The 17,990-nt window shown below is 49.3% G+C and overlaps 1 long non-coding RNA gene across 1 annotated transcript; it reads right to left on the minus strand.

The window, feature by feature from the left end:
* Positions 1–3,972: 3,972 nt before the first annotated feature.
* Positions 3,973–8,065, minus strand: LOC144132285 (uncharacterized). Its single transcript, XR_013314758.1, has 3 exons — positions 8,000–8,065; positions 6,906–7,085; positions 3,973–4,240 (listed from the first exon to the last, which is right to left on the minus strand). It is a non-coding gene; the product is annotated as an uncharacterized LOC144132285 (long non-coding RNA).
* Positions 8,066–17,990: the final 9,925 nt, after the last annotated feature.

A 17,990-nucleotide genomic window follows, 5' to 3' on the forward strand; every position in this document is an offset into this window, starting at 1 on the left:
TTCTTTCCTTTACGCCTCGGGTGCTGCGCTCGTGCTCCCCTCGCCACGCGAGCAGGTCCAGCTGAATGTTAATTTAACGCCGCAAACTACCCTAAACCTGCGAATTCTTTCTTGCCACTTTCAGAGATGAGAAAATAACACTATTTCGTACCTTTTCTTGCTTCCAGTGGTAAAGGCAACGCGGAGTATATAGCTGAGACACTTAAAGAGCAATTTCTCGTGCTGTACTGATGTACACAGTACTGCAGTACCGCTATTCCTCACGCAAAGCACTGCTCTCAGTCCATTGTGCTGCTTATTTTTCGCCCGACTTACAAACAACTACTCAAGAACGCCCTGAATTTGCTCGGTAAGTTAGGCAGCGAGGAAAAAGAAGAAATCGGAATTTGGCAGCCAGGGCCAACTTTGTTTTCTTCTTCCCCAAAGCAATTTTTAGTGTTTTTTGTGTTCAGACGTGTTTTAATGACGCGCTGACTCCTACTTTGCATACATTCAAATGTACTGAGGAATGTCGGCTGTTTTTCGTTCTTATCGATTAAACTTTTATCATAACTTATAGGAGCTTTGTGGACGAAAGCCGAAGCGGGCAAGCGAATGGACTTTCACCGCTTTGTATGTACTGCACTCAACAAATGAATTGTGAATAAGGAAACTGAAGTGTGGCTCAGTGGTTACGGCGCTCGACTACTGATCCGGAGTTCCCGGGTTCGAACCCGACCGCGGCGGCTACGTTTTTATGGAGGAAAAACGCTAAGGCGCCCGTGTGCTGTGCGATGTCAGTGCACGTTAAAGATCCCCAGCTGGTCGAAATTATTCCGGAGCCCTCCACTACGGCACCTCCTTCCTCCTTTCCTCTTTCACTCCCTCCCTTATCCCTTCCCTTGCGGCGCGGTTCAGGTGTCCAACGATATATGAGACAGATACTGCGCCATTTCCTTTCCCCCCAAAACAACCAATTATTAACACAAAAACACGGATATGTTAGCTATAGGAAAGGAAACAGAAGCGAGGTCGATTAGCACTATTAAAGGAGAAAGGGAGAGAAAAAAAGCTTTTATTATGAGCAAAGCTAAGGAAGCAGGCGCTTTAAAGGAGAATATTCATGCCTACGAAGTGAAATCGACCTGCGCTAGTATGAGAGCGATAGTCGGCCTAACGACCTGTTCGCTAAAAATGCCGAAGCATATTGCACAGAAATTGAGCAGCAGGAGGGATATCCAGGGATCATTGGGGATGTGGTTGAAGGAGAGCGGGTAGCAAGACTTACGGACTCTCCACGCATGCTCGAAGTGCCTTCAGCCGACAAGGGGTCCGAGCTGTGGTAACGGAAGATTGGGACTAGGGGACAGGAAAAGAATTGGTTGTGAGGAAGGTTTCCAGCCTTGCAAGGATTTTTTAACGAGTGAGCTATGAAGCTTCTACTGATGCGATACTTTATGGCTGTCAAATGCAACTACGAATGCCACATACACTTATGGCGACAACTTTGCTCTTATGCTGCATGCCACTGAAATGAACGTGACCTAAATGGGCTTCAAACAAACATTTTGTTTTGTGTTTGTGATGTTTTATGCACTTTATGAGCACACCGATAATTTTGTTAGTCATGAAACATAGTCCTCTACATACGTTCCTTATGTAAAATATTTGCCCCTTATTTGCTATAGTGGTGTTGATGGTTTGTTCAGTTAAGAGTCTGGCTGTTCCCTGAAGAGACCGTTATGAATCTGCGCTGAACAAAGATAATGGTGGAGCGGAGGATGGTTTGTCCCACGTGGGCATCTCCCACAGTCTGTCATTGCTTGAGCCTGTTCAGTCATTCGCCATGCATTGGGAATAAAAATATTTTGCAAACGTTCTGGCTCTTGTCTGTGCTGAGAGATTGGGTGGACACACTCAAGCTTTTTTCATGAGTATCATCATAAAGAGCAGAGATTACCTAGCACATTTAGGGACAAATGGCTCCATACGCCTCTGTTACGTTGTAAAACGACTTAAAAGTTGCACTCCAGAGGAATCTGAACTAATCTTTTTACCGCGGGAACTCTATCTACACGTTCTGGGCATTCTTAGAAGCTTCGATTTATTGTCCTGTGCTGCTGATTACCCTAATTAAATCGGATTAAACGTACCGGCTCCCGCCTTTCTTTTTAACTCAACGCGGTAGGGAGGAAGAGTCAACCAACGCGTCAGCGAGTCCCGCGGTGGCTTGCCTCGCTGCCATCGGCGGAGTGATACGTAAATCAGAGTCCAAGCCTATTTTTATTTCCGTGGTCCTAATTTGCGGCTATATTGTGTGTGGCTAAAACTGTTTATTCACAGAAACATAAAAAAACTAGAAAAAAGCGAAAGCGAGCTGCCACTGGACTCACTCAAAGGCACTCCACGCATTGGTTGACTGCGCATACCTAGCGTGTTCACTTCAAAAAAGGAGGGGAGCCGGGACGCTAAATCCGATATAGGTTTCTAACAAGGCCCGGGATTTTTTGATAGAGTTCCCGCGGTAAAAAAACAAGTTCAGATTCCTCTATAGTGCACCTTTAATTTCTGTGAAGGCCTAATTTTCTCGTTTTGTCGCGAATCACATAAACAGCACATTGCAAAAAATGCTTCCGTGAATAATGAGGTAAAAAGCAGCACTAAAAGGCTTGTCTCTTATCCTTTCCAATATTTAGCACTCGCGAAATATTCCGGTATTGCGACTTTACCTGAATTTGTGAAATAATCTTGAAAATAATGATTTGTTTACAGTATCTCATTTTGGAACACGAACATGGTGCTTGGTCTAGTGTCTACTTTGGGCCCTGCGCATGTCAACAGTGCATATAGCGCTCCTGCACATTCCTGTGTGGTGGACGTAAATGCTAAGCAATGCAACATGGTGTAACAAGGCTGATGCAAACCAACCTGCACATGATACTGCCATCAGAGTATCAATGGCAACTTCTGTTGCAAGTATAGTAAATCCTGTTGAAGGTTACCATGTATGATCATGGGTTTTTGTTGCCGTAGTATCTGACCACTGCGGCAGAGTTTGAGAGTTATATCCCAGCTGCAATAACCAAATTTCCAATGACGCAAAAATAAATTCAAAAACTGGGGGGAGGGTACTCAAGCCTCGCCTTAAGGGTATAATGCGCAAGGTACCGGGTCAATGCCCCATATTTATGGAACTTGGCGTCCTGTACTTGGCATTCATAGAACCCTGGGAGTTCTCATACCACTCCTGGCGCAGTGGTGCAGCGGTTACGCAATGCGCCACTAACCTACGAGGGCCGATGCTGCCACTGGTGAGACATGTGCGATCCAGGTTGCTCTTCCCAGCGACGTCTCTCGACCAATCATTAATATAACTGCCACGGTGGGCAGTTTGCGCACAGTCCTGTGGGCACGTTGTGATGCCGCCACAAGGTGACATGACTTAGCAGGCCCACCCACCTTCTAGGTTGCTTCTCTGGGGATTTTTCGCTTACTGTGGCCGATGCCGACGTCGGATGTTCTGCCACATGAACTTCTTAAAGCTATCGCGTTAAAAGCACCTGTGTTCCTATATTTCTGTGCACACTGCAAAACCCCACATGGTCAAAAACAGCCTGGAGTACACCAATGCAGCTGCCTCACAGCCGACTGTCTATTTTGGGCGCATAAAAGGCAGTGGCCGGTAGCCTTCCCCCTTCTGCTAGCAGACCCTTCTCGTCTGCCGTCAGTGCAGAAAAGTCCTCTTTATTATAATGTGCGGGGTGTAAAATCTCTTTGCTCATCTGCTCAGACAGCTTTCGCTGTATGAATCGTCTCTTGATACATTCAAACATGCCAGCATACTACAAAGACCGACATGCATCTTGGCTTCAATGAAAAACGTATATTTTACATCCAAGTTGCATTCATTCAATCTGGAACCACGAAGTAAGCGAGGCCCTATGCAGTCAAGTGAATCCCTGCGCACAGTCTCGCGGTCGCTGAACCAAGCGATTGTCATGCGCCCTCTAGGCCTAGCCGGAATCATCTAGGTGCTCGCCGTAGCAGCAGTCCTGCGGGACGCGGTGGTCGTTGACGACGACGCTGACTCAGGCAGACTGTGGTTCGCCGATAGCCTCTTGATGAGCCGGTCCAGTTCGTTGAGCGCGTTGTGCAGCTGTCCCAGCAGCACATTGCGCTGGCCGCTGTCGCCGTTGTAGTCGTCCATGTCAACGGTCACCACAGAGATACCGCCCATACGCATTCGCTTGGCGAACAGCACCTGCGCGTTAATCGTCGACCATTAACTGCCTAGCAGGCGTAAACACTATAAACCCGGAAGGCGTACCCGTCCGACGGCTCACACAGTTTGGCCTCGGCTGCTGAGCCGAAGGTTGTGATCTTGAATCCCGGCCGCGTCGACCGCATTTAAATGAAGGGGAGAAACGCTAAACTAACTTTCTGGGCGCTGTTAGCCGCATTTCGCGCATGTGGTGCTTCCGCGTAGTTTTACTGATCATGTGCAAATTTTAGCTACCACTGCTTTTAGCGTTTTTATGGATAGCATAAGAGTCCCATGTCCCCGCACTCACCAGTGGTATCACATCTTGCGACCAGCAAGGTAAAATGTTGCACCTTAGCATATGCTAAAGCCACCTGCCAAGAACATGGAAGAGGCAGCTGCGACCTGCCACTGTTAACCGACGGCAGTGCAGAAATGAGCATCATCCTCTCCTCTTCCAGGGGAGAGGAGAGAAAGTAATCAAGGTGGCCGCTGTGGGAAAAACCTTGTCATATGTTACGGCTGGGAGGTGCAAAGTAGTGAATACCACCTCACAGTGAGGTTCTTATGTTCTCGCATTGTCACAGCATATAATGATTAGGTATCAAAATTTTCGCAGCTCAGCAAAAACGGCATTTTTTTAAATGGTGTGTGCAATTAGTACAAGTTAGCGTGTGCATGAATTCTTCATTTGTCATGAAGTGTTTTTTACAACCCCATAGCTGCTTTCAATGCGCTGTCGATAGAACCGTGCGGTTACCTCGTGTCATATTAAAACCCGTTCGTCCGCTACGAACAGCACACCCCTGCAGTCGCTGTAATGATTGCAAATGTGTCCTGTCTGTTGCAGTCCCGTGTAGTGGCTAGTGGCGACAGAGCTCTCCTTCTCGCTCCTATCTTCTGAAGTGCTGGTTCTTAACGCGCCGTTTCTCCTCTCCCGCAAACTTTCAAAGCGCGTCTCGCCAGCCGCGTCGAGCGCGGAAGGTGGTGTGCCTCTCTTCCGCAGTGCTGAACGGTGTGGACGGCGCACGACGCCATTTTTTTGGGTGGTCTCTTTAAGGACAGCTCTCGCTCGAATCCGTGTGCTGTGCGACTTGGGGCCGCGTTAAAGAACCCCAGCGTGCCTAAATTTATGGAGCCCTCCACTGCAGTGTCCCTCGCAGCAAAAAATGAGATGCAAACAAGACAGCTGAGCCACAAACAGCACGGTGAGAAGCTGATAGTCATGTGAAGCTCAATACTGGCTCCTGTTTTTTATTTCGAAAGTGCAAAGACTTTTTGTTGAAATCTTAATCAACCTCTATTGTATTTCCTCTTCAGGAGGTAATATGTTGGTTTTATTTGTGTTGTCACCTCAGTTTTCTTCTTTGCGTTGCTGATAGTACAGATTTGGGACTTTAAAGCTCATTTAACTCAGAAACGTACCTTCAAGCCGTGAACGCTGCACAGTCACTTGCGCTTTCAGTTGTGTGATGTCGCATCAGAGTGTCAGCAATGCGTGAGTGCAATTCTACTCCTCATCAGCTGCTCGAACATACGTCCGCGAAAGATTTGTGGCCCTAATTCTGCGTTGCGGAACTTCTAATGCTACAATAACAAGACACAGGTAAAGAGCACGGGGTATAGGTCACAGAATGCAGGTGACGATAAGGGAAGACGTGTGTAGGTTTTCGCTGTACACGTGGTCTCAAGCACGGCGGCCTCTACCTGTGACGTGAGTGCACACCACCACGCCGGAATGTGCTGATGCATGCGCCGCCCTGATTTTCAAGGCGTGCTTCACGGATATGTTTTACAGGCAAGCAGTACATTAACTGAGTGCGACCCTTCGCAAATCAGAAACATTGCGAGCTAGGATACGCGCACCGACGTTTTTAAGAATGGTGGCCTTGTTGCCGTAGCCAATCCACTGTCCTTTGTCCCAGTTGACGGCGATCGTGCAGTCGGCCTCCTTGTCGTACAGCGGCACCTACAGCCCGAAGCTGAATTCAAGGCAGATCTGCGCACGCGTGCACCGCATGCACGTGGTCAGTGGGCATCTTGTGTGCATAGACATTGTGCAAAAGCGTCGTGAGTGTGTGTAACGGTAGCACGTGTATTACGGTTGCTTCTGGTAATACAGTGCTTAGCACCGCGCGCCTACGTTAAGCACGCTAACTACGGTAATTCCAAACGTACGGAAAATATGGCTAAGCAAGCATGGCTGCGTTAGCAACGACAATGCTTTAACATATTCACCTCTCCTACGCTCTCTACAGAGTGAAGAGAAGTGACTTTGCCATAAAGCAGGCTAGATCAGCCCTTGAATTGACAGTGCAAGGAAAACTACCGTTGGGCACGGATCTTAGCGGAATTATACACCGGACGAAACGAAACCCTCCCGGACACAGATCCTCTACGGCCATTTTAGAAAGTGACAGTCGAACCTTGTTATGACGAAACGGTTTATAACGAAAAGTTGTGCATAATTAAGCACTGGCGATTCTCCTTGAAAGCTCGGTCAATATGGGCTATAAAGAACCACTTCGTTATAACGAGGTTAAGTTGTATATCTATCGATGATCAGTGCCGTTGGCGGCGGTATTGTGAAATGTGCGAAGAAGCGATTAGTGGCCATGGCGATGACCAGGATGGTCGCTGCGTAGAAAAGACACGGCATAAGCACCTCGACAGAGACGAGCAGCCCGCGCTCGTCGGTGAACGGTCCCGGAGGCGCGGGTCCACGGACGCTGGCTCACTGCTCGTAGCGCCCTCTGTTGCGTAGCCTGTAGGCGTAGCTGAACAGTGCCACGGCTACGCGCTGCAGGAAGCGTAGCTCGCCGAGGAACGCCTCGCACGCCTCCACCTGCGCGTCATGCATGCTGCGTTGGATCAGTGCGTGGGTAATAATAATGGGTGTTCTGGGAAAGGAAATGAGGCGGTATCTGTCTCATATATCTTTGGACACCTGAATCGCGCCGTAAGTTAAGAGATAAAGAAGGGAGTGAAAGATGAAAGGAAGAGGTGCCGTAGTGGAGGGCTCCGGAATAATTTCGGCCACCTGGGGATCTTTAGCGCGCACTGACATCGCACAGCACACGGGCGCCTTAGCGTTTTGCCTCCATAAAAACGCAGCCGCCGCGGTCGGGGTCAAACCCGGCAACTCCGGTTCAGTAGCCGAGTGACCTAACCACTGAGCCATCGCGGCGGAGTAAAATTAAAAATTGGTCTTTAAGTAAAAGGAATGGCGCAGTAAATGTCTCGCATATCTCGGTGGACCCCGGAACCGCGCCGTAAGGGATGGGATAAAAGTAGGAGTGAAAGAAGAAAGGAAGAAAGAGGTGCCGTAGTGGAGGGCTCCGGAATAATTACGACCACCTGAGCATCTGTAACGTGCACCGAAATCGCACAGCACACGGGCGCCTTTGCGTCTCGCCTCCATCGGAACGCGGCTGCCGCAGTCTGGTTCGAACCCGAAAAATCCGGCTCATTAACCGGGCGCTGTATCCACTGAACCACAGGGGCGGGAAGTGCGTTGGTGCAAACCTGAAAACCTGGGCTTCTGCAGATTTTCTGGGCTGAGCGATGTGGCGGGTGGGCCACCTGCCACTTTCTCTACAGACAGACATCGGTCGCCATTTTCGCTTGCAGTAACGCACTAATAACCCGTATAAAAACGGAAATAAGGCATCAAGAGCTAAAACAAAATTTGTTCCTCGACTAATCCATTCGAGTCGCTTGGACAGTATCTAACGCGAACAAGAAACAGTTGAAACCTACCCTGTCTTTCGCCTGTGGTGATTCTGGCACTGCAGTATGGTTGGGCCACATTGGACTCCCAGAGATGCCTATGGCGCTTAGACTGTATTGCACAGTGGCTGCTTCGATTTCTTGCCGGCTGCTCGACCGCATTATTGTAGCAGTGCAGTGCCCCAGTTAAAACCTGTCGACAGACCCGTGCTCTTTCTTTCCTTCATATGACCACAACAGGCTTTATGTGCGGCCGAGCACTGCGCGCTGAATTTTTCTTCGGGACTGAGATATGTCTCGAACATTAATTCCGCGAAAGGTGCTCTTCTTCCTCTAGCTGCCTATACCGGCTGCAAGTCGATTGGCTCCAACTGGGCCACTATCTCTGCCACACTCTAAACACGAATAAACTCATATGGAAGTGAAAATTTACCTGTGTTTGAACCCGATCCCCGCGGCCGCGTTTAGATGGAAGCGAAACGCTCAAAAAATGAATTTGTTTTTTGGGGAAAGACCTGCCGCGGTGGCTCAGTGGTTAGGAGCTCGGCTACTGATCCGCAGTTCCCGGGTTCGAACCCTACCGTGGCGGCTGCGTTTTTATGGAGGTAAAGCGCTAAGGCGCCCGTGTGCTGCGCTATGTCAGCGCACGTTAAAGATGCCCAGGTGGTCAAGATTATTCCGGAGCCCTCCACTACGGCATCTCTTTCTTCCTTTCTTCTTCTACTCCCTCCTTTACCCGCTGTTCAGTTGTCCGCCGATATATGAGACAGATATTGCGCCATTTAATTTCTCCAAAAACCAATTGGGGAAAGGAAATGGTGCAGTACTTGTCTCACATATGGGCGGGCACCTGAACCGCACTGTAAGGGAAGGAATAAAGGAGGGAGTGAAAGAAGAAAGAAAGAGGTGCCGTAGTGGAGGGCTCTGAAATAATTTCGCCCACCTGGGGATCATTAACGTGCACCGAAATCGCACAGCAAAGCAAACGGGCGCCTTTGCGTCTCGCCTCCATCGAAACGCGGCCGTCGCGGTCGGGATCGTACCTGGGAACTCCGGATCAGTAGCCAAGCGCCCTAACCACTGAGGCATAGCGGTGAGGCAAGCGTGATGTCAGTGCGCGTTAAAGATCTCAGGTGGTCGAAAATATTCCGGAGCAATCCACTACGACACCTTTTCCTTCTTTTCCTCTGTTAGCCCCTCCTTTCACGTTGAAAATCCCCAGGTGGTCGTAATAATTCCGGAGCCCTTTACTGCGGCACCTCTCGCTTCCTTTCTTCTGTCAGTCCCTCCTTTATCGCTTCTTTTGCGTCGAGGTGCAGGCAAGGTAACTGCCGGTCCTTAAGGGTAACGGTATGGATTCGAAGAGAAAGTAAATGTAGCAGGAGGCGACAGAAGGTTAGGTGGGCGGACGTGTTTAAGAATTTTGCAGGCAAAGGGTGGATGCAGCTGGCAAAGGGCAGGGTTAATTGGAGATTCATGGGAGATGTTTTGCCCTACAGTGGGTGTAGTCAAGCTGATGATGATGATGAGGAATAAATTGTTCCGCCTTTGCCTTCTGTAGGCTCCTGTCTGTCTGTCTGTCTGTCTGTCTGTCTGTCTGTCTGTCTGTCTGTCTGTCTGTCTGTCTGTCTGTCTGTCTGTCTGTCTGTCTGTCTGTCTGTCTGTCTGTCTGTCTGTCTGTCTGTCTGTCTGTCTGTCTGTCTGTCTGTCTGTCTGTCTGTCTGTCTGTCTGTCTGTCTGTTGCCAAGAAGGAAGAAAAGGAAAGTGCACAGGCCTGCTCACTGGCTCTAGCCGAGACACAATCGCTACCACGTGCAGATAGTAGGAGAGTTGAAAGATGGGATAGAAAGGCAGGATAGTAAAGACGCGCTAAAGACAAGGCCGATCCCGGAGGTATTGCAATACCGGTACCCACCGATGGCGGGAGTGAAGCATCCTTCAAACTCTCCGCCACATTTCCAAAAATAAGTCCAATTGGACCAGTAACAGATACTCTACTGTAGGCTGCTTGCTGTCAGCTCGATGACATTTAGTCTGGCGCTCATTGATTGCCCGGTTCACCCGATGTATTGTTTCGAAGAAGAGGAGCATCGGAACATGTCGATAACATTAGACGGTGCGCAGTTAAAGCTTGCCTTTATATCGAACCTGAAGTCGCCTGTCGCGCCTCTAACTATATTGCCGCTTTTTAAATGATTTCATGTGCCTTGCTATGAGGGAACTTCTACATGCCACGAATCGAGAGAATTGGCACTAAATGCTATCGCTGCGAAATCGCATTCTGAGCCCCTTTGCACAAGTACTCATCTGTCAATACACGTCCTCATGATCCACCAGTACTGTTATCTTCATGATATTTAATGACAATAATAACCATTGTCATCATCCACATCATCGCTCCGTCTGCTTCCCGGAAAAGGTGCTCCCGGTAGCTCGCGGCGTGTGGCAAAGGCGGGACACTTGTTTCTCTACTCCTCTCCATATCTCCTCCCTTGGTTGTGTTTGGCCCGAGCTTATGAGGAATGTTGCGGACATGCACCACGCATTAGGTATGCAAGAGACTACACTTGGTTCCTTTAGGCGGGGCTAAAGCATGAGCGCTCGAGCCGAATAAGGCGAACGCTAGGTTTGAACAGTATTTAATCTAAACGGCAAATTGCAGCAGAAACCGGCGCGGGCGCGTGCAAGCGGCGGAGGGGTAATGGTGCCGATGTGGCGCCGATAACGGTACAGTCTTTGTTCAAATTTTAGAGCACATGGGGTACAGGAGCTTTTGTAGCGTATGTGTAAGTCCGAAATTTAAGAAGATGAGGTCTAGAATTCCTATTCTTTCCACGAGGCCTATTGATTTATAACAATCCACACTTCATGCGTGAAAAGAGAGCTTACTTAGCTGTAAACAGTGCACAGAGGGTATACTTTATCTCTGAAATTTACATCATTGAAGCTAGATCCAATTGACGCCATTTACGCTCCACATTTTTGTGTCTCGACCGCAGCCACTTGAAAATGACTGGTGCAAGCATTACCATGACATATGTCCTAAGGTGTGCATGGTTTTTGAGTTTCCCAGATATTGTGGCGCTCCACTTTACAATACTTTTTTTTCGTCAAACGATCACAGGGTTGACACAGGTGCCCGCGATTTAAACGGCTTGCCTCCGCTCGTAACCTCTTCTCCTCAGAGAAACCCTTACCATGCTGCTGTCGTCTTCGTTGCGGGAAGTGTCATGAGAGCTCGTGTCCTTTAAAGCATTGGGTCGTGCATACCGATATATGTGCACAGGAGTGTTCAAGACGAGCAATGCTACATTTGCTTCGATATTCAATAGAGACTCCCGCTCGCAGTCTACCCTGCTTCACTGCAGCAGCGTCGCTTCAGTGTTGACTGAGAAGCTGTAGCTGCCAGGAAGCATTGGCGCGGGTTATTATTAGGGCCGCATTCGGCGCATTTTAATTTGTAATGTTAGAAAATACTTAATCTCTTGTGAAACATTTATCAATGCCCTTCCTTTTCTATTGATTTGGATGGCAGAAATGGCCACCGAAGAATGGTATCGCTGGAAGCCTGCATACTTCTCGGACGATACATGGCGTAAACTCCCGGATGACATCAAGAAGTGCTACGGGAACGTCCACAAAGATGGATCAATAAAGTAAAGGAAAGGTAAGTTTGTACTCGTTTTAAAAGTTAAAACATGTTATAATTTCGCATCGCTGCTAGAACCTTAGTTGTGTTAGCATGCGACTGATTTGTCAAGAGCTGTATTATCATTGTAAAATTTGTAAAATCAGGCGTGCAGTGCAAGCATCATATTTATTGTGGGGTAGCTAAATAGCATAGAATTTCTAGCGCGCCAAAACAAACTGGAGAACAGTTAGCTGCGTTTATACTTCTTGAAATGCGTGCTTTTTGGTTTTGTATACTTTTGCCGACAGGAAGCCTGTGTTGTGGCGCTCGGCTTGGAGATGCTCTGTGACCAGGCGTTGTATGCTCCGAAAACTTCTTATGCCATAAAAGAGTGCAATAAGATCTGGCGACTTGAGTTGCAGACGCTGGCTGTGGCTCGGCGGCTCGGCATCTAGTCTGCTAAGGTTGTAAACAGGAGGAAACGTTTCTCGGTTATCACTTCTGCCAGCCAGGAGTATCGGTGCAGTAGAAAGAACTGGGTTGTTGTTGAAACATTTATTGACAAAAATAAAAGAAAATCATGAAAGGTTGCAGAACGGGTGGTGTCCTCATTTCAGGACCCCAGTGGCTGTCGCTGCCGCCCGGGCTTGCTTGATCAGCTTTTGCTGAATGGCAAGGTCCGAGCTGAGCAGGGTGGCCTCCCACTGCTCCTTCGTTCTAGGGAATTTTAGTTGTAGTGGTTTTGGTCCGACGCATCCACTTGTAATGTGGTATGTTGTGGGACGTTCTTCGCACCACGGCCAAGGGCCTCTTTAACGGCCCGGGAAAATAATGTGCTACTTATAAGGGTTAGGAAAGATGACGGTCTGGAGTTGTCCATTCGCGCGCCTCCTGAGCATTTAGCCTTTTATGCGGTGGGGGGTATTGCTAGCGAAGCATCCTAAAGTATTGGAGCTGTGCACTGTATGCAGTGGAGATTTAGGGTGCGGTGTCCGGGTCGGGGGTGTCTGTCGCTCGGTTGGTGTGCCCCCGAGCTGACAGGTCCGCGATCTCGTTTCCCTCGAGCCCCGAGTGCCCCGGAGCCCACGTGATTTCGTGTTGGAGTTCGGAATTGTGTACAGGGGAGGTTGTTGCAAATCTGGATATCTTTTTAGGGATTCTTCCTGCGAGAAGTCGACATGCCGCCTGGGAGTCCGACACAACCTGTACTTCTTTGTCGTGGGTATCTCTGTACTGGACGGCGGGCACTATCGCAGCCGTTTCAGCTTCGGTGACCTTGCAATGCCTGAGGTAAACGCTGGCCACTTCTTGGAATGTCGAGTCCACCACCACTGCCGTGGCGCGCGTTGCGTCTCTGTGTATGGCGGCGTCTACACATAGAGTCTTGGAGGTGCGGGCGGCTGTGCGCTTTAGGTAGTCGATCCCAGCGTTGCGTCGGCCCTTGTTTTGCGAGCGTGACATGTTCTTGGGCAATGGATTGACATGAACCCTATTGCGGCATTTAGGTGAAAGATTTTCCATCGACACGATGACTTGGAGATCGGCCGGGAAGCTGATTCTACACAGTATCTGCCTGCCGGTTTCCGTGCGAAGGAGTCGCTCTCGTTGTGCGAGGAGGAGAGAGTCTGATTTCGTCGAAGGTGTTGTGAAGTCCCAGTGCTTTGAGTCTGGCGTTGGTCGCATACAGGAGGAGTCCAAAGGCGTGTTTGTATGCCGTACGGATCAACGCGTCCGCTTTCTTGAACTCTTGTCTGAGAATTGTGTGATACGGAAGACCGTAAAAGATGCGGCTGAGGACAAGCGCCTGCACCAATCTTATTGCGTCTTCTCGCATGCCCTTTCTGTTCCTAGCCACCCGGCGTATCACTCGGGCGAATTTCTGGGTGATGTGGGACAGGAGCTTGTAGGTGTGTGTGGCATTGCGGTCGCTTTGTATCCAGAGACATAGTATGCGGACTAGAGGGGTTTCCTTGACCTGGGTGCCGTGAAGTAGGACGTTGATCGGGGTGTCTTGGGATTTGCAAGCAAACCCTTTGACTCTAATTATTTTTGAATTCTCAAGGGTAGTGGTGGTGGTGTAAACTTTATTACATACACGGGAGTTTAGGACGCACAGGTCTTTGGGCCCCCGCACGTTCCCACTGCACTAAAACGTTCATGTCCCGGAGGCTCATGACGCTGGCAGCCCGGCCTGTGGCGATGGCTTGCTTGGCCGGGTCCTCGGAATGCAGTAGGGTCTCCCAAGCCTCCCAAGTGGTAAGGTGCTCCAGGCCCCGCGGGGGAGGATCCGCCAGGCAGAGGAAAAGGATATGATCGAGACTGGGTTTGGGATGGTGGCAGAGGGTACAGGAGGGGTATGCGTGGACTTGGTGATAGCGCGAGCATATATAAGGGGAAGGTAAGGTGCGTGTTTGGAGCCGCCTCCAAAGTATCTGATGATAATTGCCGAGGGAGGGATGGGGTGGGAGGTACAGCCGACGCTCCGCTTTGCAGGCCTGCGTCAGTTCCCTGAAGGAATGCATGCGCTCCCGTGAGAACCCCAGATCGGAGGCCGCCGGTGCCCGATTGAGAGAACCTCGGGCTAAAGTGTTGGCAGCGTCGTTTCCGGGATTCCTGGAGTGGGCAGGCGCCCATTTGAGCTACATGTGGCGGGGCGGGTGTGCGGCGAGGGAGTTCAATATGCGAAATGCAGGGTTGTGAACTCTCCCGCGGGCGAAATTTAGTATGGCAGTTTTAGAGTCTGATAGTATATACCGGGCCTCCGTGCGCGTGATGGCTAGGGCAATAGCAGCCTCTTCAGCCTCCTCCGAAGTGGCAATGGGGGATATGTGAAGGGTAGCAATCGGTTGTAGGGAGGGGTTCGGGATGGCTACAACCGCGTCCTCGCCTGTGCATGCGGCATCCACCCAAACGGCATCCGATTACATGCCATAGTTTTTGTGGAGCGCCCGTACGCGACCTCTGCAGCGGGGTTCGTGGTTGGTGGGGTGCATGTTTTTAGGGAGAGGTTTAATAAGTAGTTCGCGGTGAATGTGGTGGAGGACCGGGAGCTGTGTGGGATCCGTGGCTGGCTTCCTGATGCCGATGGTGTGTAGGATGTGTTTGCCGGTAATGGTTCTCGCGAGACGCATGTATTGTGTCTGTCGGTGGGCCTCGATAAGCTCACTCTATCGTGTTGTGTAGGCCTAGCTGGAGAAGTTTTTCGGTTGGGGTATTTAGGGGTAGGTGTAGTTGCTCTCTTAAATGCTGTTTGGATCATGGCATCCAGGGTGGAGATTCCTGTGGCCTGTAGTTTCAGGTAGGGGAGCGTGAATAGAAAGCGGCTGAGGACGAAGGCATGAATGAGACGACATAGGTCATGCTCCTTCATGCCCCGGTGTTGTCCAGAAACTCAGCAGATTGGATGGGATATCGACAACGCCGTCTGCTTGAGTTTCTGGATGGTGATTGCGTCGCCTGCTTTGTATTCTTCACTTAAGACGAGTGACCGTTTGTAAAACATCCGTCACCAGTTCCTTATGAAGTAGACAGAAATACCGTTCAGAAATATCAAATGCAGCCCTGCGGCAGTGGCCGAGTGGCTTGTGCGTCAGCCTAGCACCTAAGGGCGTGGGTTCGAACAATACTGAAGACAATATTTTATTTCCGCGAGCTTTCCGGTGCTGTGGACGGACCAAAATTTGGTGACAAGGGAGGTGTGAATGTGGCGCTTAAATTCATTCCGGTATTAAAAACTATCGGTATTATCGATATTCAATTTCCGATAGTCTTGCGTCACTAGTTCCTCGAAGCTATCATTGGTGGCCAATCGATGGATCCACGTTCGAGGACATTCCAGATGTGACGAGGGTGCTGAAGTGATGTTAGTTACGCAACTTTTGCTGGCTTCCTTCAGGTTAATGAACGGGAAGGCGTGTTGGCAAAGGATACTTACATTCATTTTACGCTGTGCGTAAAGGAATAATATAACCGCAAAACAAGGAAGTGTCCGGCGGCGGGTTTCTGACGGACCACACGTCGCAGGGGAAAGGGTCGACCAGACCGCTTGGCGAGGTATGGTGAGGGACCGCGTATCACCTTGGTTCAGTGCAGCCGCGATTTGGCACCAGTACCTCCTTTTTGAGACGTGGAGTGAGCCACCGCTGCCGTGGTTCTCTCTGTATGCGATGAACAGGACACTGTGCCCGCCATGCTCCAAGACTGGCACTTCTTAGCTGTTTGGTCTTTGGTTGGGGAGGAGCTAGATGTTGTTTTTTGTTTGGCGAGAGTTCGATTTTGATGGCGCAAAGGCAGCTTGGCCGTGGGTAACGAGTGCTTGCTCTGCCCAAGATGGGATCAAAAAATAATTTTCTCAAACATTTCACCGCCGAGAAGCTGTGTACCAGGCCGAGCTATCGAAGAAGGCTGGCGTATTTTTTTATCAAGTGTTGCTCCGATACGTTAAATGTCCTTCCAGCCATCTTCTCTGAATGTTGGTCAGTAAAGATCAATGGCGCAAAGGCAGAGAAAGTAAAACTTTCTTGGCACTGCCTCGCGCCTTCAAAAGCCGGTGTAATGTCAATGGTCTTCATGTAAGCTATGAAAATGCTTCTATTGGTATTTGTCGTCCACGTTTTACTTCATATGGGGCCGTGTGCACCACCGGGGGGAACCACAGAAGATTTTCAAGCATCTACATAAAACTCGGCACAGTTGAACTACAACTGCGTGAACACGAAGTGCAGTCGATAGCCTCGAGGGGCACCATCTCGCCTACTTTAAGAAAGGATAACTTCATGAAAGGACTCGAATGGACAGGATACATGAGCTGCTCTTCGAAGCACCGTATATAATACGTGGCATTTCAGACCACAGATACGAAGAAAACTTAGGTTGCAATGACCGGATGAGTAGCATAAGCTTACAGATAATTAACTGCATACTACCAAACAGCATATACGTAGAAACACAGTCGAAAAGAAACGTTTCAAGTGTGAGGTTTGCTTGTCTGTGGTTCACGCCCCGCTGAAGTGTCCTGCATTAGAAAACGCCAGAAAGTGATGTTTCCCTTTATTGAACACAAACCGGATTCCTGCGCCCCACCACGTTCTTATGTGATCATCAAGTGCTTAGCTTAATCGCGCTTTATCCTTCTTCAGCTGAGTCCGCGGCTGTGGCCTTGTGGTTACGGCGTTGTGCTGTTGACCCGAAAGACGCGGGTTAGATCCCGGCCGCGGCGGTCGAATTTCGATGGAGGCGAAATTCTAGAGGCCCGTGTACTGTGGGATGTCAGTGCACGTTAAAGAACTCCAAGTAGTCGAAATTTGCGAAGCCCTTCACTACGGTGTCCCTCATAACTTGACTTGCTTTGGGACCTTAAACCCCTATAAACCATATAAACCAAATCTTTTCAGCTGCGGCAAAGTTTTAAATAGTACCGTTATCAGCAGTGACCATTTTTATCCACATGTAACACACATATCTTACCATACAATAACATAAGTCTGTCCTTCATTAGTGGGGGCATTATTGAGCTCAGGTGGCTACTGAGCCTTCTTGCGAAAGTAAGGGATATGCAGAGATGCCTCTCGGAAAAGTGTCATGAACCGTATTCACCGCTCTTCACACCAGTCTTCGCTAATCACCCGTACTTTTGACCACTATTACCCTCATCACCTTGTGAATAGTGTTGCAGGAAACATAGTCACTGTGTTCAGAATGGATCCTAGACGCCCAATGTTTAGCACACTTTGGCCTCACCTTCGATTTGCATTTTCAGAGACATGCGCTCACCATTTAACCTCACTCTTTGGCCTGAGATACCCTTGTGCCACTAAAACCGAACGTCATCATTAGCTTCATGTCCTCCTGGCCAGAGCAACCTTGAGAGGGACGAGTGGCGGGTGCCTTCGAGCCTTGTGCGTGATGAGCGAAAGGCAAGGCCGGTGTTCCAACTTAACCTTTTCGCGCTTCTAGTGTTTGGTCATTAAAACGACCGAATAATATAGGAAGGGGAAGGTAGCGAGCGCGTCTGCGGCAGAGGCCACAAATAAAGCCGTGGCTGATTCTCGCGCATCTTCATCAAGCCTAGCCCCACCACATGCGATGAACGTTTCCGATAAGTTCTCCCTAGTCATTGCTTAAAGGCAGATCTTCGTTTGTGAATGTTTGCACCTGACATGCCCAGACAACCAATGTGCTGGATTGAAGTATGAGTAGCCAGCATTTCGTTGTTGCCAGTCCATAGTTTGTAGAAAAGTAAGAAGTTTGTAGGTTTACTGATGAATATCTTAACAGCGTGCAACCGACACTAGTCAGTAAGCCTAGTTTCGAGAAGGATAGGCCAGAACAATAAATAGAAGCGATAAAATGTTCGCGTAAATTTGGTTATATACAACAAAGCAGCAGTAA

The sequence above is a fragment of the Amblyomma americanum genome, chromosome 1 (genome assembly GCF_052857255.1).
Source record: "Amblyomma americanum isolate KBUSLIRL-KWMA chromosome 1, ASM5285725v1, whole genome shotgun sequence".
In the NCBI taxonomy this organism is placed as follows: Eukaryota; Metazoa; Arthropoda; class Arachnida; order Ixodida; family Ixodidae; genus Amblyomma; species Amblyomma americanum.